This window comes from Lissotriton vulgaris, chromosome 8 (genome assembly GCF_964263255.1).
Source record: "Lissotriton vulgaris chromosome 8, aLisVul1.2, whole genome shotgun sequence".
NCBI lineage: Eukaryota > Metazoa > Chordata > Amphibia > Caudata > Salamandridae > Lissotriton > Lissotriton vulgaris.
The window spans coordinates 60,886,257-60,909,347 of NC_141696.1; the positions used below are offsets into that span (position 1 = coordinate 60,886,257).

Genomic DNA, 23,091 nt, shown 5'->3' on the forward strand with positions numbered 1-23,091 from the left:
AGATTCTCACTGCGTTGCCTGCGTTAGCACCCTGTAGGCAGCACTGGAGGGCCTCCAAGGACCTTGCACAGCGGCCAGCCCCGCTCAGCCCTTCGCACTGTGAGCTTCAAATAACCGTGCCCGCAGGGCTCGAGCCTGCGACCTTTCACCCCTTCTCTATTTGCTATCGTTCTCTTCGTCCCGCCCTACCTGCCAGCCCGCACCAATGAGAGCGGGAGGCTGCGGGCTCACTTCCGCCCGCGGGGCGTCTGTCAGGCGAGGGGTCTGAACGCCGAGGCTGGATGTGCGCACGCGCGGTCGCCGGGCTGCGCTGAGTGTCACGTGACCTTCGTCAGGCCGCTTCCTGTGATGGGAGCCAGAGCCTCCCGTTATCCCAGTCTCGGCAGCCAAGGACCCGTATGAGAGCGCAGGTAACGGAGGCGGGGGGCGCCCGCGGCCTACGGGGTGTGGCGCGGCGGGGCTGCCAGGGGCACGGGGGCTGATGCCAGGCATTGGGCCGCAGGGGGTGGGGGCGCTGGGCAGGTGTGGTACCTGGCTCAACATAAAAGGGGCGTGCTGGAAGGATGGGGTTAGGGTTGATGAAAGGCATCAGGGTGATCTTTATTAGCGAAGGTGGAGAGCTAGAGAGACTGGTGGCATGTTTCTGGGGCTGGTTGTAGGTCATTGGGGTAATGCATTAAGGCTGGGGCGGTATGGGGGTAGATATGAGACACTGGTGCTCATGGGGCGGGGTGGTGTACATTATGCGTGTTTTTTAGGGCACCAGATTGTTTTAGGGCCGATTATAGGTCAGGGATGTGGATTGTAAGTTGAAATCTGTTTTAGTGATTCATTCATTGGCGCTTTTGGGAGATTTAGGGATTGATGCAAGGTACTGGAAACCTATAGGGGGCTGCAGCAACTGATGCAAGGTAATAGGTCGTTTCATGGGAGGCATGGACGCTTGATAGTGAGTCATGGGAACTAAGGCATCCTGTGTGACTGGTGGGAGCCAGCAGGGCTGGTGGCTGCCATGATGATGCGAGTAGGGGCCGATTGAATAATGGGGAAAAGTGAAAGTATTGGGGGCTGCTGGGAGTAGTAGAAGGAATTGGGAACAATTGGGCAGTAATGTGAGTTGATGGGAGGTTTGAGACTCACTGAAGGATTAGAGCTTACGGGCTTTAGAAAAAATCTTAAAACCTGGTTGGTTCAGTGAGGGGTGTTGGCTGGGTGTCTGCTCATGGTTCTAGCGCCGAGACACCATTTTTGGTATTCATGTGCGCTTTATAAATGTCATTATCATTATCAGAGCTGATTAGAAGTTTAATCACCTATGAGAAGCATGAGAATTGATGCAAGAACGGTGGGCTGGTCCGAAGTACTGGGGCTGGTGGATTGGGTAAGTGGATGGCATTTTGATAATGAATAGATTTAGTGTTCCAGAGCAAATAGTTGTTTAGATGTGAGGGCTGGGTTTGGGTGAAGGTTGTTTAGGGCCTGAGGGGAAAATATGTGAGACTAGTAAGTTCGTAATCATGGGGTGCGGGTGTAGGGCGAGAGTTTTGAGTTGCCGTAACATTAGTGTGATGGTTAATTGTTGAGATGGTGCTTAGGGAGTGATATTATGGTTCAGGGTCTGGTTCAAATGGGGCTTGGTTGGTTGAACCATGGTACTGTAGGAGGCTCAAAGTGGTAGGTGCAGGTGGACTTTATTAACATTGATTTTTAGTGACTGTTGGTGCTGGTTTGATTTAGTGTATGGTTCACACACAAGTGAAGACTGTGGAGTGATCTTTTTGTATGTTGGCTTTTTAAAAACGAATTTAGGAGGTTTTTGAGAGAGCTGAATGGCCAGGGTGAGATTTTGGATTTGTTGACGTATGGATCATTGAAATGCTGTTGTGACAGTACAGTGGTATTGTTGCCTGCATGTGTTCCGTTTCTCCTAAGTTATTTACATTCATAGAGCGCAAACAAATTGTCGAGAGGGTTTCCAGGTGCTATAGCACATTAACAGGCCTAAGAGATCAGAAGAGCCAGGCTTTGAGATTTTTTTGGCACAGGGCTCGGTTAGTGCAGGACTCTGTGTAAGGATAGTTGGTTTCAAAGATGGGGGCCAGGTATGAAAATGATCTAGCCATACGTTTGCGGAAAGGGCATAGTAAAGCTTTGTCGCTGGACCTGAGGTTGCGCGTTGGCTCGTAAGGCCGCAGCTTGTTTCGCAGGTAGGGTGTCTGTTTCCTGATAAGGACGTGTGGACTAGATAGAGTTTGAAGAGGGAACTCTTTTTTTATGTGTAGCCAATGCAGAGATTTGAGCGCAGTCTCAAAGGGGAGCAGGTTGGCTGGTTACAAACCAGACGGGCAGCCATGTTTTGTACTACCTCAAGTTAAGCTAAGAGAGCTTCATATGCTGCTACCAAGAGGGCATTGCCATAGACAAGGCAACTTACTTTTTTTTTTATTTCAAAAGATTTTATTATAAGAATTTTTACAAAACAGTACAGAGTAAGCCGAAACGAAGGCAATACTGGCTTGCTGTAGTTACACGCATGGATAATGATACGTACTGGCTTGCTGAGGCGCTTGAGTGATGGTTATACATAAACAGATTGAAACCTCGGCGTTACATACAGGTTCATATGCGTTGCCCCCGTCGGGCAGAAGAGATAGTGTATAGAGGTAAGTAGGACGAAAAACGAGAAGAAGAAACGGACACGAGTGTGGTGTGTTGTGGGTTGCATGACTACAGAGTTTGCTGACGGGTGGCGCCAGGGGGGAGAGGGGACCATGAGGGTGTCTGACGGTGTGGTGTGTTCATGGCGGTTTTTACGAGTCAAGGTATTTGTCCAGGGAGAGCCACATCTCATTGCCCAGTACAACTTGTGGTGTTTGATTTTTTGTTATGTTGTCCGCACCCCTTAGGAAGGTGACCCAGTTGAACCAGACTCTGAAAGTGCCCCTCCCCGTGTCCTTCCAGTTGGAGAGGATTGTCTTGGTTGCCGCCGTGATGAGTAGGTCATTGAGGCTCCTGTCATTGGCAGAGTGTATCTCTGGGGCCATGAAGGCATTTGTTATGCTGAGGAGGTCTAGTTGTGGAGTGTACCCTGTTACATTATAGATAAAATCACTTACTTTCGCCCAGAATGTTTTAACTTTAGGGCAGTGGACAATCATGTGCGCTAGGTCTCCTTTCTGTTTCTGACAGTTCCAACATAGTTCGTTGTCTATGAGCCCGACCGCTGCTAGGCATGCCAGGGTCCAGTACGCTCTGTGTAGGAGCCAGAATTTTGTATGTGACAGTGTGGTGGTGACTTTGTTCCTGCTTACCGAGGACCAAAGGTGAGCTTTTTCTCTCTCGCTAAAGCGCCCGGCGTGTAATATTTCCCAGTATTCTATGGCCTTACTGTTTAATCTAGATGTTTTTGCCCTTAGTAGTTTATATTGGTATGACGTTTGGTGCCCAAGTTTGTTGAGTTTTGTCAGGTATTGGTGTATTGTTGGTACTTCTTTGCTTAGTCCTGCTTTGGTGATTGCCGCCTTAATTTTAAGAAAGTTATATACTTTTATGTCTGGGAGGTCGTGCTTCTGTTGTAGGCTGGCAAAGGTGGATGGGGACCCGCGTTCCTCTAGTTGGGATGGGGTCTGGATACCTCGCTGGAGTCAGGAGGTTAAGGTGAGTATGCTCTTGTATTGCATTTTATTTTATTTTTGTGTTGACCCAAATGGATTTTCATTTTGTATTTTTTATGCTTTTTTTTCTATTTTCTTGTCTACTTGTAAGAGGGCGTTTTTGGTGTTCCTGAGAATTGTGTTGCTCGCTTCCGGGTGTTTGTTAGCAGTGAGGAGGGCCGCAGGTTTAGGCCACTCAGCAGGGCTCTTTCTAGTTCCAGCCAAGCCGGCGTATAACCCTGTTCTGGCGTGAGCCAGTATATGCCTTGTTTGGCAAGGCAGGCTGTCTGGAAGGTCTTAAAGTTTGTGACGTTGAGCCCCCCCTAGGTCCTTACTGAGCCTAAGTTTCTGGAGGCTAATCATGGCTTTTTTACCCCTCCAGAGGAACGTGTTAATCATGGTGTTCAGTTTTTTGTGAAAATCTTCTGTAACTGTTAGTGGCAGCATGCTCAACAGGTAGTTAACCATAGGGGTTATCATCATTTTGATTGTTTCTACCCTACCCCACCAGCTGATGTACTTGGGGTACCACATGTCTAGCCTGTCTTTTATTTTGTTTGTTAATGATTTCTTGTTGTGCTAAAGTGTTGACTTGAGGTCCCTGTCAAAATGGATACCTAGGTATTTTAGGGCTCCCTTTTGCCAGTGTAGGCCCGAGGATCCTAACACATCCCTGGTGGTGTGAACGTTGAGTGGCTTGCATTCAGACTTGCTTCTGTTAAGCTTGTACCCTGCTACTTTGGCATATACGTTAATGGTATTCATTAGTGCATCTATCGAGGGCTCGGGGTTCTCTGTCATGATGAGTATGTCATCGGCGTATGCTGCAAGTTTGACCGTGTTGCCATTGACCTTCATCCCTTTTATCTTGGCGTTGTTTCTGATCATGGCCAGTAGGGGTTCTAGTGTCAGTAGGAACAGTGCCGGGGACAGTGGGCAGCCTGGTCTGGTGCCTCTTTCCAAGGATAGGGCCTCAGATGTGCCCCCATTCTCTACAACTCGGGCTTTGGGGTCCTTATATAGCGCCATCACCATTGACCTATAGTTCTCACCTAGGCCAAACTTCTGCATGCATTGGTCAAGGAAGGGCCATGAAATTCTGTTGAAGGCCTTTTCTGCGTCTAACGCGATCATCACTGCTGGATTCGTATTGGTAGAGGCAAGGTTTATTATGTGGCATAGGAGTCTTGAATTGTCTTGGGATAGTCTATTTTTAAGGTAGCCCACCTGCGTTTTGTGTATGAGGTTTGGGAGCGGTGCGTTAAGTCTCCCCGCTAATATTTTTGCATATTTTTTGCAGTCTACGTTAATTAGAGAGATGGGTCTGTAGCTCTGCGGGAATTGTGTGTCTTTCCCTTCTTTGAGTTTGTCATTTTCCCTCCTTTGAAGCAGTGTGCGAAAACCTCTTTCATTTTGTTCCTAATTAGGGGGGAGGAAGTGTTTGTAGAATTTGGTTGTGTAACCGTCCGGCCCCGGTGCCTTGTTATCCTTTAGGGCCGCTACTGCCATGTCTATTTCTGCTCCTGAAATGTCTAGCTCTACTGTTGCGCGTTGGGCCTCTGTTAGCTTTGGTAGGTTAAGCTTGCCTAGGAGGGCTGCTCCCCCATCTGGGTTTAGGTCTTTGTCTTCTGGTATAGTTCCTCATAGAGTTATTTAAAAATCCTGAGGATCTCTTTGTTGGATGTTTGAGATGTCCTGTTGGCGTCAGTCATGGCTGCGATGGCATATTGTCTTTGCTTACTTTTAAGGTATGAGGCCAGGGCCTTGCCTGCTTTATTCGCTGAACAGAGGTTTATGGCTGTGTACCTGTTTATTTATGTACCTGCTCTCTCGCTTAAAATCTTATTGAGCTCATAGTTTTCCTCGTCCGGGTCGTCCGTGCGTTTGACGGCTAGGTTGACGCTGTGATGCATCTCCAGGTCTTTGATCTGCCTCTCTAATTCTAGTTTTGTTTTGTTCCTGTCCCTATTCATTCTAGACTTGATGCTTATTATTTTCCCCCTTATTGTGGCCATCATAGCATCCCAGAGTACTCCCTTGTCTATGTCTGGCTTGTCGTTGATTTCTAGATAGTCTTTAATGGCTTCCTCTATGGCGGCAGCTTTAGCTGGATCTCTAATAACATCGCTGTTGAATCTCCATCTACAGCTTGTTTGTTCGTTGTGACGACCGCTAAGTGTTAGGCTGATGAGGGAGTGATCTGACACTGTTCTTGGCGCAATCTCTGTGTGTTCTATAAGGTGGGTGTGAGTGGCTGAGATCAGGATGTAGTCAATTCTGCTATGTAAGTTGTGGGGGTGGGAATAAAAGGTGTAGTCTCTGGCTTCTGGGTTTTGGAGTCTCCTTGGGTCCTTGAGGCGGAGTTTGGCGTATAGGTTCCTAAGTATGTGTTGAGACTGTGTCTGGTGGCTGGTTCTTTGTGGGTGTCTGTCTATGTTTTGATCTAGTACCTGATTGAGGTCCCCTGCTATTATCAGGAGCTCATCTTGGGGGAGACTGCCAAGTTTGTCCCCTACCTCCCTCCAAAAGGACTCTTCCTCTGTGTTTGGGCCGTAGATGTTGGCGATATGTACAGTTTCCTCCCCACGCTTCAGACTGGTTATTAGCAGGCGCCCATCGTCGTCCGCATGGCACTCGTGTAGGGTCAGTCTGGCTTTCTTATTTATTAGCCTTATTACCCCTCTCTTTTTGTGAATGGCTGGCGAGCATTGGGTTAGCCCTACCCAGTTCGCCTTTAGGCGCTGTGCGTCCTCTTCGGAAAGTTTTGTTTCCTGAAGGACGCACACATCGCTTTTTAGTTTAGTTAGGTAGTCCATTATCATCCTTCTCTTTTTCGGGGGGTTGAGCCCTTTAACGTTGTGAGGTTATTTTTAGGTCTGAGAGTAGCTGGGAGTTGCTATGTATTGTCATGGTTTGTGCTTCTTATCGCCCTTACTTGGTGTTGTCTATGGGGGTTGCCCCCCTACATTTTGGTCCCTCTCCTGGTGCGTCCCTGTGTGCCCAGTCGGGTTGGTCTGATTGTCGTGCTGGCTGGGTATGTATGTCCGTTAAGAATGTGAGAATTAGAGAAAGAGAGAAATAGAAGTATGTGATCTGTACTGGCCCACCCCCTGCCCCCCTCCCCCGCATTTCGAAAATTGGGCGTGTGCGTCAGCAAAGTTCCCTCCCACGAGGGTTTCTTCATGAACTATCTAGGGTCTTAGCCCCGGGCTTGAGCAGGGATCATTAGTAAAGGCTATACATTTGGTCCATACGGAATGTCTTTGCGTTGTTGGGTTCCCCCCGTCCAGGGTGAGTGAGGTAGGCGTGCTACCCTTGAGGTAGGACCAGTGCACTGAGTTATTGACAGGGTCCACCCCGGGACTGAGGACCGTCTTCTTTTGCAAATTGGGGTTCTAGATAAAAAACTATACAGTGAGGTAGAATGGTTGCTTGAGGTAGAGTTTGACACAAGACAAGGCAACTTACAATAAGTGCCTGAGTGAGCAATTTTCTGGTCCGAAGGCGCAGCCTCTGGAAAGTTTTCCTATGAAGGCGCATAATCCTGAAGCGGGTACCGTAGACACAGTTTACCTTTTTTTTCAAAGAAAGTCAGTCTTCTATCTGGATGCCCAAATTTCTTGTTACCTTTTTTCTGGGGTCAGCCCCAGATCTGGGGGCCACCTGTCTTTGTACCAAAGGGCATGGGGCTTGCTGAAAAGCAGGATTTCAGTCTTTCCACTACTCAATTGAAGGCAGTTGGACAACATCCAGAGGGCAATTTTTTTTCATGCATTCACTTAATTTGATTTTAGTGGATTCAGGATTAGGCCAACTGGAGATAAGTTTATATTATATAATTTTGAACCCGCATGATCCTACCACTTGAGCCAAGGGGTCCACCTGGATAGTAAAAAGGGTGAGACTCGAGGATGAACCCTGTGGCACCCCCTTGTCAAGGGCATGGTACAATCTCTCAAAGTTTTTAAACCAGCAAAGGGCTTTTCCACTAACACCCATCTTTACATGTCTTTGGATCAGGATAGAGTGTTAGATGGTGTCGAAAGCAGTGGCTGGTTGAGTAATACCAACATGGCTGGGTGACCTTCATCAAGGGAGAGTTTCATGGTGTCTAGAACAGTCCCCAGCGCTGTTTCTGTGCCATATGAAGCACGAACACCTGACTGGGAGGGTTCTAGTGAGACGTGATCTGTTTAACCAGAGGCTTCATTATTTTGCTGAGAAAAAAGAGCAACAATGTGCATCTATAATTGGCAAGTCTGCTGTGGGTTTCTTTAAAATAAGTCTGACTTGGGCTGCTTTCCATTTTATAGGAAGAGTTTTGGTGCTCAGAGACTGATTATGCAGACCCTGGATGGTGGGAAAAAGTGCTTGAGCCAGGATCGCTGTGATGTAGGGAGGAGAGGGATTCTCTGGTGAGCTCTATTCGATCTTATTCATCAAGACTAAGACTTCCTGGGGGGTGACTGGATCAAAATTTCCAGAAACGTGTGGCGATTAGTGGTTGACGATGCGAGAGAGGCCGGTCCTTCCTGTGTGACGCCATTTGAAAGGGTGTGGTAGATTTTGAAGGTTTTTCTTCAAAATGGTCCAGAAGGTCATCATAGAGAGACTGAGATAGTGGAATGGGGAGGCGGAAGAAGAGAGTTTAGTGAATTCCTTTAGAATCTTTTATTATTCTTTTGTTGAATTTCCTCCATTGTTAATTCTATCAATTATGTGGGTCATTTTTTCTTCCCTAATAATTTTATAATAGGTGCCTAGAGATTCTCTATAACTAAGTTTGGTGGCAAGGGATATAGTGGTTCTCCATTACCGTACCTACTTTTTGCAGCTCCTTATTCTACTTTAAGGCACTCCAAATACCAATGAGAATTGTTTTAGGGTGGCTAATCTTTGCAGGAACAGTGGTATTTAATGCCAGGGTGAAAGCGCCCTCAAAATCTTCAAGAGCTAGATTGATATCTGAGTGCGGGGTGGAGGATGGGTTGGGGGGGGGGGGGGAAATACAGCATAAAAGATGGAAGTGACGCCTTCCTCCATAGTTTCATCATTCTAGTTGCTGCTGTCCTGTGGCCCAAAAGTTCTCCAATATCGAACTGGAAGTTGATAGAGAAACTGTCTTTCCAGACCATCAGATTGGGGGGAATCCGCCTGTAGCTTTGGTGAACTGGGAAATATAAGGTCCAGAGTGTGACCCGCTATATAATATGTGGGAGTTGAGACTGTTTAAAAGAGTCCTAGGAATTCAAGTTCTGAGAACATATATTTTATATCTGGATTTATCCCTGCTTGGTAGTTTAAAACCCCAACCAATGTGAAATTGTCCGATTCCGGGATGTGCAGTGTCAGACATTGTACGTTTTTACTGGAATCTTTTTTGGGACCTGGAGGGTAGTAAACTAAAGCACCCCTCCAGATCACCTTCGAGAGTGTCTCTGGTTTGCAAACACAGAGCTCCGCCCAGTCACTAAGAAGTAAGAAGTGTGTCCAATAGTCATTTTAGCAGGGCTGCTAGAGGCAATGGCAACTCTCCGACCAGTTTTGGAATCTCTATCTTGTCTGATCACACTGTATTCAGAGGAGTATGCTTACATGGAATACATGGAAGTGCAGCAGGATGATGCCACGTTTTAGAAATAAAACAAATACCCTGTTTATCAGTAGCAAGAAGATCCAATAGTTCTTTAGCATGTTTAGGAATGGGGGGGGGGGCGTTACAGTAGATTGTTAGATTGGTTCGAGGTTCTGTGGTGGTTCTATGCTAAGTTCTAAAGGGAAGTGACAGTTTTGTGCTCTGCTGACTGGATTTATTGTCGCTATGAGACTTGCAGATCTTCTTGGGGAAAGGCCACATGAAGTTGCAGTGTCTGCATGTGTGACTATTCAGAAAAGGGGGTGGTGATGGACAGAGTATCTGAATTAAACAGAACACTCGTACCCAGTCAACAGATCAGGGCTTGATCCATCACCGTTTTTTAGCTCACTGCACCATCCCAGCTCAGAACCTGGCTACATGCAAATTAGTCTGTCCCTGGCCCAGTGCATCATGGGAACAGGGCAGACCAAACTACCAAGCCAATTCTTTTACTGGAAAGGAAACAAGCTTCCGGGGACCGGTTTCTGGCATTACAGCCGTCTTCGGCCCGGCTTGCTTGAATCCTGATGGTGCAGTGAGCAAGGGACTCATGTCTGAGCATACCCTTCCACGCTTATGGTGGACAAAACGATTCAGAAAAGGGGGTGGTGATGGACAGAGTATCTGAATTAAACAGAACACTCGTACCCAGTCAACAGATCAGGGCTTGTAATGCCAGAAACCGGTCCCCGGAAGCTTGTTTCCTTGTCCCGTAAAGACTGTCTTAAATATGCCTGGGATGCTTGTGGCACTAGACATGTTAAGGAGTTGGCTGAGCATTTCTACGAAATGCACGGGGCAATTTGTTGATAAAAGTTCATGAACTTCAGTAGCTGTCCTTGCAACTAGAAGATCATACGTCTCTTTTGATGACGTTATAGGCACTGTTGTCTGTAAAAGTACAGATTTCATTTTGCTTAAAGTATCAATTCGTATAGAATAGAGATTCAGACGAGGCCAGATGGGAGTCACTGTGTCTGCAGGTCCACTCGGGAACAATGCTTGCATACAGCATTTGACCATGGATGTTACGCTTACTAGATAACTTTTCCTTGGCACAAGGCCACAACATCTGTGATCCGTTCTAAGAATGTAACTCCCGTTTGCAAGTTGCATAAAGAAGGGCTCTATCTGAGTCGCAGGTGTGACTAGCTGGTGGCATGAAAGGTTGTTAGAATTTCCATCACATGCTCCGTGTAAATTAATACCCTGACACAAAAGTATACCGCTTAGTGAATGTTTACAATTTTCACCACTAAGAAATACATTTTTGTCGCTGTCACTATAGCAAGAATGTGTGTATGGTAATTTCCATTCAGATTTTACATATCCTTTACCCAATTGTTCATACTGGCCAGCAGGTATGTACTCAAGGCACTTTTTAAATCGGAAAGTTGTTATTGGAATAGTGATAATTCCGTGTATTATCCATTCAATGACAGGACTCTCTGACATTGTCAATGGTAATCTCTCAAGTTTCTCGATGCTCAGGATTGTATAGTCTGCTCCTTTCTGTGCCAAACTGATCTGTTTATCAGTAAGGTAAAAAATGGAAAATAATGACGTTGTGTTGATTAAACGCCAAAGCACATAGCCTGAACGAAGATTTTGCAGCGTCCAGCCCAATTGTACAATAGAACGTAATTGAGATTGGCCATGTTGTAACATTAGCAAGTCTCTATCTATCACATCAAAGGCAGAGGATACAATATTGTCCAACGAATATATTCTGGAAGACAGTCATTAACCCATTGTCTACTATAGAAAGTGATTTTTCCAAATTAATACGATCAATTTCTCGTATTTTTTCAGCTGTTTCAATTTGTGTGACTTTCCAAGCCTCGTTGTACGCAGCATAGATACTGGTCGCTATGAAACGCTTTTGACGCTGTTTGCGTGGTCCAAGAATGAAATTGCGCAAATCAGCACCATCTTTTAGTAAAGACAAGTGTTGCTTAATTTCAGCCAGTGTGGATGATAGCCATTCAAGGCAGAGTTTCCCTACACTGTATGTTATTATCCCTGGATGTTGTCTCTGGGAGTATCTCGGGTCTAGTCTGGTCATTTTTAACCCCTGTGTTTTGTTCAGGAATCTATCTTGACAGCTGTTTGTGTCTGTAGGCCAGATTAACCACTTTTTCCAATCAGGATGTGATCTGTTAAAATGTAAAATTTGTGACACGTCTAACTCAATATCTGTAGTTATATTTTCAGGTATTGGCTTTGGAATAGACGGTGTTTTAAGGTCTTTGATCTTAGCTAGGCCAAGACAGGATGTTTGGTGTATTGTGTCATTTAAAAACATTTGTTCTGGTATCATGCAGGTTCTAAATAGTGCTTCAATGCCCTGTACCTGCCAATCTTTTGTACCCCAAACAGTTTTCGTTTCAATGTTATCTTTCCTATAATCAAAACCAAATGTCATCATTTTGTCATAAAATGCTTCTGAATACATCAATTTAGAATTTGTCAGCATTGTTTTCATTCCTGTTTTATCTAACAGTTTGTAATAAAACGTTTCTGCATTACTGGTGTTAAACCTTGAAAAGTATTTGAATTTCTCAAAAAATGCTTTAGAACTGCTTTTAGGTGGTGTAGCACAATGTTCCCATTGATTATACATAAAAACATTTCTAGGCTGTGCAGATTTATGCAAGTAATGATCACCATAGTGTGTGTAACAGAATAACTGCTCATAACTAGATGAACCTTGTAAATAATCATGATCTGTGAATCTAGCTGACATTACTAAATCAGACATCATGTCATTAATACTGTTAAAGTCCCAATCATCAGAGAATGTACTCGGTTTTACAAAGTCACTTATGGAAACCTTCAGTTGATGAGGATACTTCAGGATTTCGACCGGACCATAAATCTCATAGTCTGTTTTCTCCCATACTACCCCACCAGGTATTGGAATTGCTGTGACATTTACTGTTGACAGTTCTCTTTTCTTCACGTGGGATGATCTGTGTGGTTTCAGGACTAGGTTGATGTTCTGACTTGCTGTGTCCATTCAATTGTAATAAACTTCCCTAAAATTAAAACTAAAATTAGGCAGAGTAGGAGTATGAATACCCCTGAAATAATCCAATGCTCAATCAACGGTGAATCCAGATATAATTCTTTGATTTGTTGAAGGAGTCCTGTTGTATTTTCTTTAGAATACTTTTTTGTTTCTGGCATCACTTCGGGGTCCTTTTGATCTTCAGAGAAGTTGTCGAAGTTGATGAAATAACCAGAGGCAGTTCTATCAATTGATGGGATTGTTCTTTCAATCTGTCTCTCAGTAGCATTTTCTGATGCCACATTAGTGTAGACTGGTGTTGTTTCTTGACGAACTGTTTCAATCTGTGTCTCAAGAGGCACGAGTTCCATGGCATTATTGCATAGTCCTTCATTGTGCACTGCAGGCTGATCGAATGTGATTAGTCTTTGAGTTTGAACCTCTTGGATTGTTGCAAGTTTGGGTATTCTGTTGTTTCTTGGGAGTCCACTGGGCCTACTGTTGATTATAGGCCACATGCTTGTGGTTTTATCAGGTCGATGGACACGACTCTGTTCTCCTTTTTACCAGCAAGGGGCGGTAGTACTACTGATCTTGTTCCGGTGACTGCTAAGACAGGTACTGCTTTTCTGTAAGAAGGCCCAAATTCCTTCTTCACCCCGATCTTTTCTCTGACTAGATCCCCAATCTTTGGAATCCAGACAGGCCTTGCTGGGGCTGTTGCTTGTGGTGCCTCGTCAGTGGTATCTGGCTGTTGCTTTAACTTTATGTTGCTTAAAGATTTTCTTGTTTCATTCAGTTCCTGTAAAACAGCCAAACGATCCTTTACATCAAAGTCTGTTGTTTTTTCTTGTACCACTGACATCTGACTATCGAGGTCCTGAATGTTCATTCTAATTCCGAACAATAGTTCGTATGGGCTGAAACCTTTTAGAGAATTTCTTGGCAAGTTATTGAGACTAGTCTGGACACTTATTAAATGTTTGACCCACCCAGCGCCTGAACCTAATACCTTCGCTGTTATAGATCGCTTTATGTCCCAGTTTTTTCTTTCTACCACACTATTCCCTTCGGGGTGCGACGGACAAGAATACCGCAACCCAATTCCCATGCTGGCCATGGCCTCCTTATAGGCTCGAGAGCTGAAAGCAGGACCCTGGTCAGAATGGAACGTGGTAATTGCGTATATGCCGATATGGACTCGCAAATCTTTTATAACAGTTCTAGGCGTCAGCCGAGCGCTGGAGGCCACATTTTTAAGTGTGTTTAGCCTTAACTGTGTACAATGGGACGCGCTTCTCTTCTTTGATTGCGCAGATAGACCGCCTTATGCTGTCTAGCAGGGATCCTGAAACTACACTGGCCTGTTCATTACTGCGATCTCTGTTGCAGTTTTCACAATTTTGAGCAAAACATTGAATATCTATGCTCATTCCTGGCCACCAGTACTCTGATTGTAATTCTTTCAGAGAACCCTTGATTGTTTGGTGTCTCAGACCCAATCCCATGTGTGCTTCCAGTAAGAGGAAGCCCCTCCTGCTCCTGTTTGGAATTACTCTGTCCCCCACTCCAGGGATTCGAGCAAAAGAAACGGAGTTTGCATCGATTACGTATGCATAATTGAGTGGATAGTTTACGGGTAGTGCTGCACAGTTGCCTTTTACGGTCGTTTTTACTGCCAGCATGGTTTCCGCGTCTATGTATTTTTCTGTACACTTATTTGTGGCTACGGAAGCCGGTTTAGTTGCTTCCGCTGTGGCTGTATTAGCCAATGAATTCCCTGCAACGTGAACGCCATCACGTTGAAGACTCTGTGCGTGAATCACGTGAGTCTTTTGTAGTTCTTTGTGTAAAAGAGCTACCTGTTTCCAGAGCAATTTATGCTTTATTGTGGCATCTGTGTCATCTTTGTAATCGTTTTCAATCCACCTCTGCAATTTGTTATTGTAAGAGTTGACGCAAAAATGAGAATCGTACACTATAAGTGTCGGGAATTCACGTTCTGCATTTTCGAGCGCCATCTTTAAACATCTGATTTCAGTTCTTTGAACCGAACAGTTTCTTACAGATTCAGTTTTTGTTACTTTCGGTCTGAATTTACCGCACAGCCAACGACCTTTAATGATCGCACATGCTGCATCATAGGATTTGCTCTCTACGTTGAAATGCTGTACAAATCCATCTGTATAGATTATACAGGCGTATTGTGGGAGAGGCAGAAGTTCGATTGGCAGAGGATATTCTTCTTCATACTCTAAATCATTCAGTTCTTTAAATTGCGGGGCGAAATAGTATTTCACGTCTTCCGCTCCTAGAGAATCTACACACTGTATCCATTTCGGATCCAGTGACACTGTAGGCAGATTTACTGGGCTGAATAGCGCTTCGAAGGCGGATTCCGCTGTAAGGATATTAATCCGTTTGCCGTGTGCTAGTTCTCGTTCATTTGCTAATGCGATTTGCACTGCTTTCACAGTTCTTTCTGTGTGACTGAATGTTTTTTCTGCTTGTGTGTACAAGTGAGATTTAATTGAAATTGGTACCTTTTCTCCCTCATTAGAGGTTAGGTACGTGAATCCGCATCTTCCTGGGATGACTCGGATTACAAGATCGATCGTGTTGTCACGTGTATCTAATTTTGTTTTTGCTAACATGTCTGTTTGCAGTGATCTCAACATTTCTGTGTGTTTTTGAGTCCAATTGATTTGTTTAAAATCAGGTTTAATTAGTTCGTAGAGAGGTTTAACCCTCTCTGCGTAATTTAGAATGTATGTTCTTCCGAAATTCAGAAAACCTAGTATGGATTGTAAATTCTTCAGCGTTTTTGGAGCTTGGAGTACAGCGCACTTCTCTAAGAAGTTGTCCGCTAGGCTTTTCCCTTCACTTGATAATTCGTACCCTAAAAATAGTACTGTCATATGGGCAATTCGGGACTTTTTAAAGTTGAATTTGTAACCCTCTGCTGCGAACCCAAGTATAATGGTATTCACTCTTTTCAAGTGAGTATCCAGGTCGTCGTCTGTGAGATAGATATCATCTACGTAAGATAATGCCTCATCATCATAGATTTGTAGTAACTCTGTTACTCTAGCTGAGAATAGTCCTGGGCTGTTCTTGAACCCCTGTGGGAGTCGACAGAATTTTTTCTGCGACCCAAATGCAGAGAAAGCGGTCAAATATGTGCTTTCCGGTGCAATGTTTTGACAAAAGAAACCATTAGATATGTCTAGTGTCGTTTTATATTTTTTCCTAACTATGTTATTCATTAGGGCTGCACTATGCGAGTTTTGTACTGCAAAAGTTTTGCAACATGTATTAAGGTGCCTGTAGTCCAAAACTAGACGATATGAATTGTCTGGCTTGGAGACAGGAAACAAAGGATTGTTCATTTGAGAGGTGCATGTTTCAATCACCCCCTGGTATTCAAGTTGATCTAAGATCTCCCTGACTTGTTTTTTAGCTTCTTGCTTAATGGGATACTGCCGTTGGGCAGTTGGTTCATTTTTTAATTGGATTTTGTGAGGAGTAGAGTCCTCATCCCATCCTACATGATTTTTATATAATGCAGGTGCCTGGGCCACTGCCCATTTCCTTGCATATATATATTTTTTGTTAATCGGAATGTGATTCGAGAAGGCAGGCATAATCACTTCTTCTCCACGAGGGCACTCCCGGACAAACTCCGGGGGCCAATCTTTTTCAGCTAACAGAATATCATAGCCTTTTGAGAGCTTATCCCAAAATAGACCTCTTATTTTCCTAGTCTTATCACCCTCTATACGCAATGTTATTTCGTATATTTTATGGGGCTCGCTAAGTCTGGTGTCGGCAGTTTCAACCTGAATGTATTCATTCGTGTCCACTGTCTCCAGATGACTCATCAAGATCTTGCGCGCTATACTGATTTCTGCTGCACTGTCCAACATTGTCAATGCCCACTCCCCGTTTTTCAACTGTGTCCTCAGTATTCTCGGCATGGTTGATTACTCTAATACTGGCTACCTTCTTTTTCTGAAATTGAGATTTTTTACTCTGAGCAGGTTCCTTGTCTTTGGACTTGGTGTGCTCTCCTGGGTCTGACCGTCCTCTTCTTTCCGAATTCTGTGGAAAAGACCGAGAGGGACGTGTATCAATACTTTGATATCTATCAGGTTTTTTCAGATTATCCCTATTTCTAAGGTTATATCTTTTCTCAGAGGGCTCCCTCTGGGGAGACTGGCGTTCTTGAGTCGGAGTTCTTTCCCTCCGTCGAGGAGACCTTCCTCTGGACTGAAAAACTTTTTCCTTGGGAGTGGATTGTTTATTTCCATCCCAGCTCTTTTTAGGAGTGTTTAAATTATTTTTAATAAATAATTTTTCAGGATTTTCGAGCAGTTGGGGCTTTACCGGTTTCCCACCCAAGCTGTCTCTACCTAATTCTTCATAGCATTTCTCTATGATTTTGGCAAGCTCAACAGGATCTTTTATATCTGTTTCCTTCAACTTCTGGCGAATCGCCACAGATGCTGCTTCTCCTTTTATGTTGGCTAATAATATACCCGAGACCTGCTTGAAGTCTTTCAGTAATTTCATACCAAGATTTAAAGCGGGCTCTGGACCGTATTCATTTTGAATCTGTTTTAGCACTTCTGGTATTACCGCCATAGACGGAACACCGTGTGTTTTTGTGTAAATGGAAGCAAAGACTGTACCCCAAGTGTCGCAGTCCTCCACGTGTGGTGCGATTCCCATTGGAAGGGAGATGGTCAAGATTCTGTGTTTCTCTATAGGGGTAGTATCAGGAAATACTGCCTCTATTTGAGTGATTTTCTGTGCTAACCAGAAAGGAATTTGTTCCCGTTTAACGGGTGTTTTACCAAGACATGACTATGTTCTGTGGTGTAATTTTATTAGTGTTCCCCTGATGAGGGGTCAGCTGTGATACATTAACAGCTGGCTGGACTGTTGCAGTCCGCATTACATATTGGACTAATTGCCTATGTATTTTTATTAGTGTTTTTAGCTGTACTAACAGCTCTTCCTTTGACATTTTTACAATGTCCGGATGTGGTGTGTAGCTGGCTAGAACCGGCCACGTTGCTCCTGGTCTACCTAGTGGACCGAGCCTGGTAATGTGATCATTATGTTTTAGGGCGCCATTAAACCAGAGCAGGTGCTCTTGAAATTTAAGTGAAATTTCAATCTCCTCGAAAGGAGCGTACTCTTCCGGAGGTTCCTCTATTTTGTAATAGTGAAACTCTTTTGTTGTAGCGTTTGCCGCTGGAAAGTTTATCCATGAATAGAATACCTCTGTCTGCCGATATTCGTGAGCCTCTATCACGAAAATTACTGTACCACCTTGAGGTGTCAGTCCGTTCTCTATAAGTTTTAACGTTATAGATTTTCTTAAGTGGACCGGGATGATAATAGCATCCGGGTCTGTCTGTAGGAGACTCGAGTCCTCCTCTATTAGTAGGGATGCCAGTCTAACTGCTTCCCTTTCTTCTTCACTGTCTGTCATTTTTTATAAATGCAGGCTTTGCAGAGTTGGTCTCCAAGGAGACAAAGATTAGGGGCACAATATTTTGGAACACTGTATCCTTCAACGTTGAATAAACCAGAGCTTTACATAGGAATCTCTTCCTACTAAGGTTGGGCGGATTTTAACCTTTCACCCACTCCAGACGTCTATTGGAGTATTTACGGGAGAAAGGGGTCTGTGTGAAATATGCACGACTGAGTTACTCTAACGTCTTGCGTTAGTTTATCGCCTTACCAAACGTTGGGCGCCATGTAGTGTAGTTCCTAGTTTCCCACTAGGCCCTGCTCATTGGAATAACATAAACAGTAGTATCGACGTGGAACTGCGGATATTCCAGGCCTCCACTGACTATGCTAGACTTAATTGGGTGTGTTACCAACTAGCTCAGAGGTCACTGGAAACTTTCTTCTCTGTATAGGAAGTGATCAGCTTCCTTGGCACAGACAAGAAGGGATTCAGTTTTCCAACAACCGTGCAACATGACAACTTTGCTCCTCAGATCAAGAGTCGATCTCTAGGGTCGTGTGAAACAATAGAAATGTATTTCACTCAGTCAGTCTAGTGCAGTTTACTTTCACGAGATGTAGAGAATAGAGAGACGGGCGTTAGTCAATAAAGGGTTAACATTTATTGAACAGTCTTTCTTCTCGTACAAGAGAAATGTATTGCCACAATTGCAATAATTATTATAAAAAGTACGTACAGTAAGATAAGTATTGCGAAATAGAACTGTAAAAGCATTGATATGGTTTCTTAGCCATACAATGGTTTAAAAGTAATAAAACATATATACAGTCATATATACATTTGGCTAACATACTCAACTGGTGCTTCTAACTAAGCCTACCCCAGTGTGCCTGACCTAAGCCTAACACGTGAGAAGGGGAGTAAGTAAGTAGCTTTAAGTTAAGTTGGTTTTGCCAAGGTTTGTTTCAAGAATTCTCGTCTAAGGGTTTAGTCAACACCATACCTCTGAATAGAATGATGGAGGATTGGTATCTCCTTCAGGGGTCTCTCTCTCGATATCCCAGTCACCTGCGAGGGTAGACCGGAAGCGCCGGGACTGGATTTCTCTGCACGAGAAAGGCAGCGGCTTCTCTTCAGCGCGTCGAGGAAGGAGGGGTGACAGCGTCCGCGGGCAGCTGGAATCTGCTGGATGTCTTCGCAGAGGACGGCTGCTCGGCTCCTCAAGCGTACTGCACCATAGTTCGCGCTGTAGCGGCGATAATGGTAATCAGCAGCTTCACCACCACAGGATAGCAGGCTGCAGCGACAGAGTGCTAGTTTTTACCAACACAGGGTCATGCAGGCAGCTGGCATCAGCAACAGGCAACGAACTCACAGCTCGTATCTCTCTCATTGCTTAAGGCAACGTTGGTAATATTTATACCTGACAGGTGCCGGGTTTGACGCAAGTTTGCTGGACATAAGACGTCAATTAAAGATGTCACTAGGAAGTGACAGTTATCAGTTGCTCATTAGAGTTCCATTACTAATCAAAACATAGCAAGCGGGGATTTCCAGGTTTGCTAAGTTTTTATCTTGTTGAAGAACTCTGAGTGTTATCTAGGAATATCAGATAGTGACTGCTGCTCTGTCATTGCACTAATTGGTCGCAAAGGAAGTAGCAGAGAGTCATGCTGGAATGTGGCTCTGTTCGTGTGAGGCCAGAGATGACTTTTCAGAAAATCGCACTTGAACGGTTATGCCAATATAGGGAATAAATGGATTTATAGCCGAATAGGGGCATAAGGTCACAGTATCGATCAGGAACCTAGATAAGCACGCAACAATTAGTCTATTTCACTTGCCTCACATATACCAGTTTTGGTGATGCCAGCATGCAGCTCTAATATTCCAGTGGAACAGCTATTATATAGCTAGATAGAATATCATAGTTCCAATTGCAGCTAAAATATCGAGTCACAATTATTATGCATCCTGCCAGCCCAAATAGCAGTGCAAATACCTCATCTGCCCAGGAACAGTCTAAAATTCCCCTGCACAATTCTAACTGCCAAGGTTCAGACTGAAACCCTCTGAACAGTGCTAAAGGCATTGGCTTGAATGCCCTCGCTCAGCGGTTCTTAACTTTTTGACTTCTGTGGACCACCAATGAATCATTATTAGAATCTGGGGATGCCCACTCAATCAGTATTGGAAGCTGGGGACCCCTGCCCTAAGCATTTTCTATGATTTGATCATTGAAGCAATGTACAAAAATACAAAAAACAGTATACACCAAACACATGCTCAAATATTTTGTTTAATTCCCGAACATAGAAAAAGATTTAAACATTTCAAAATTGTTTCTTTGTTTGTTATACCATATTAATTATAGTAATATTTAATTTTGTAAAACAGTTGCAGACCCTTTGAGCATGTCTTGCGGATTCCGAGGCATCCTTGGACCACAGGTTAAGAACCACAGCCCTGATCCAATTATATGCCCAGACACTGCTTTAAAAGCTGAGGAGCAGTATAAACTGCTAAGACATAGCCTCAAACATCCAAAGACAGCAGCTCCAAGGCCCAGATTCACAAGTGTTTAGCATCGGGTTTGTGTTACTTTTGTAGCTCTAACCTGACCCTAAACACCTATTTGGGGATTAACTAATCAACGGCAATTGGTATTAGCGTTGGTTTGCTTGGAAAAGTAACGTAAAGCAGAGTGGAACGCTGCTGTGCATTACTTTGCTTTAAGTGGGTGTTACATGGGAGGTACATGAGCATACCCATGCTTTTCAATGCTAAACCCTATCTACTAAGATTAGTAGACAGAGTTTAGCACCAAAATTTAACGCTGCTGGAAAGCGGACACAAAAATACTTTTTTTCCCCTTCGTTCTGCACGCTGCAGCACGCATAGAAAGTAGGAAAAAGTTTTAAACTTGTCTAGCCATAGCATTTTATACCGGAAGGGAACCCTTCCTTTACAAATTCTATATTCGACTCAGGCCCGCTCCCTAGCACTATGGCGCTAAGGTGCGTGCTTGGCATACGCCAGCTGAAATCATCTCCGACGTTATGGAGAGGGAAGGAGCGAGCCATATCTCTGTGAATATGGCGCTCTCCTGCTCTCTCCCTGTCACACAATGCAGCGCAGCCTCTTTGGGTGCCTTGCTGCATTGCATGATACCTTTCAGAATCTGGGCCAAAGTGTCTATATGCATGCAGATATTCCATTATTATACAAAGAGACAAGAGCGACCAATATGTCCTTACAGACGGGGTATTGCTAATAAGCAGAAACAGTGTTCACAAGGAACTCATTTCATTAGTGAATCCAAATGTAAGCAAGTAATAGTACATATTGAGCGATTTTAGCAGAAACAAAGAAAATGTATAACAACTCCTGGACTGAGTTAGGTTTATCAATATCACAGAACATATTATATAGAAAGACCTACAAGCCCAAAGAACATGGATTGCTGCTTTACTCACTTCAGCCGATGTGAATATAATTTATTTGACATAACAATGTTTCATGTAGAAAAATATATTTGCAGTATGTACGATTCTTGTGAACCCCAGTGTAGTGACCATAACCAGACAGTGCAATACATATAATGCTCATAGAGGACGAAAAGCAATTGTAATTGGTATTTAAACAAGCATTGGCATAGCCAGTAGGTCTCGCCTTCGGGACCTTATAAGATCTTGGAATCCAGATATCGAGTGGATGAACTGAAATAGGTGAATATTGTATTTTTTTGTGTTGTGGTTGTTCAGGTAACCAGTGACATGCAAAGCTGAATCTGTGGGTCGCTTATGCCTGCTCGGTGACCAGTGTTCCTGAGCCCTTTAGTCTGAAGTATGCTTTTGTACCCGACTAATTCTGGGAGTTAATTTTGTTTATTTTTGAGAGTAGCGATCCGCTCAGTGCACCATTAAAAGGCTTTAAAATGACAGTCTATTTGTTTTGCCTGTTTCAGTGATATTATGAGTAGGTTAAACACAGCTAGCCTTCCCCTAACGTCTAGGATGCTGCACTGGTAATAGCTACCCGCTTAGTCCGCAAGTGAGGTCCTAATGGCAAAAGGGAATTCTGTAGGTTTTGACAATCCCATAGGCTGAGATGCCATTGTTCGTCCCGCGACTGCCTCGATCAGGAGTAAGGAATCTCTGGCTGTGCTGTTAATGAACCCAAACCTGATTAGATTTTCGTAATAGCAGGGCCTCGTCAGCAGCAGAATGCAGCATTTTAGGATCGCATTGCAACACTTAAGTTGTTTAAGTTGTTTCTCCGGGAACACAAAGACTAGATTAGTTTAGACTGCTGTGACTTCTAGCAACTGCACTTTACAGCTATTGTGCACAGAAAAATGCATACACTTATCATTTATAAATGTCCACCAAGAGGCTGCATGTTGCCTAACAAGAGCACAGGTTTTCCCCTGAGCACTAGATGTTGTCCTTTGAAACAATTGCAGTTTTCAGTTAAATGGGTATAGGAAGGAAGGTGCACAAGGTGCTTCTCCAGTCATGTGTGGCGAGGCACAAGGTTCCCCCTCCGTATGAAATAAAGGACCAGACATGAACACCCTCTGGGTAGAGCAGCACGTAGCTGGATGCACGTTCTGCGCAGAAGAGAATGGCTTTAAGCACGGCTGCACATTTATGTGTCATTGCATGATCACATCATGCAGCAGGGTTTTTTGATTTCTGATACATGGAAAGGCTAATGAATGTGGCATGCTGGGAAAGTAAATACATCCAATATCCTCATTATCAAGCTATTTTAATGCTCACTGAACAGAACTTTGTTTATACACCTCCCATTCTTTCTTTCCTTTGGCTGTTTGATTAAAGTGTATACACTCTGCCAAATGTTTTTTTTTGGAGGGGGCGGGGGATATATAAATAGTTCTTTATTGTTTTTTTTGTTAACGCCAAACAGAAAAGAGCATAGCACCGATCGCACTCGCAGCAAGTCTCAGCTCATCAATCTCAATGGTACATACATATACAGTCCCTGCATCCCCTGCCCAATATAAACATATTTACAAAGCAGGAGTAACACGAACCAAAGATTTCTTGTCTCCCCACACAATAACAGTAGACTTCGCTTATTGACGACCTTTTCTTTTAACTAATTGGAATTAGTATTCACTAATGTATTGGGTGCATCAGTTCTTGTTTATTGCATGGGTCCTTTCCAAGTGTTATACACACCCCTGATTCAACTTCTGCAAAGTCATCTAGGAGATGCGTCTAGATCTGCTGATCTTCGATCACTTTCATCTGTCCTGGCTAGTTTAATATATTTC

The 23,091-nt window shown here is 44.0% G+C and overlaps 1 protein-coding gene across 2 annotated transcripts in view; it reads left to right on the plus strand.

The window, feature by feature from the left end:
- Window positions 1-250: 250 nt before the first annotated feature.
- APBB1 (amyloid beta precursor protein binding family B member 1) overlaps window positions 251-23,091 on the plus strand; it is a 465,162-nt gene continuing 442,321 nt past the window's right edge. For both annotated transcript variants that reach the window (XM_086933711.1, XM_086933712.1), the window contains exon 1: window positions 251-410. The gene's annotated coding sequence lies outside the window, so the exon portion shown is untranslated. The remainder of the gene's footprint in view (window positions 411-23,091) is intronic.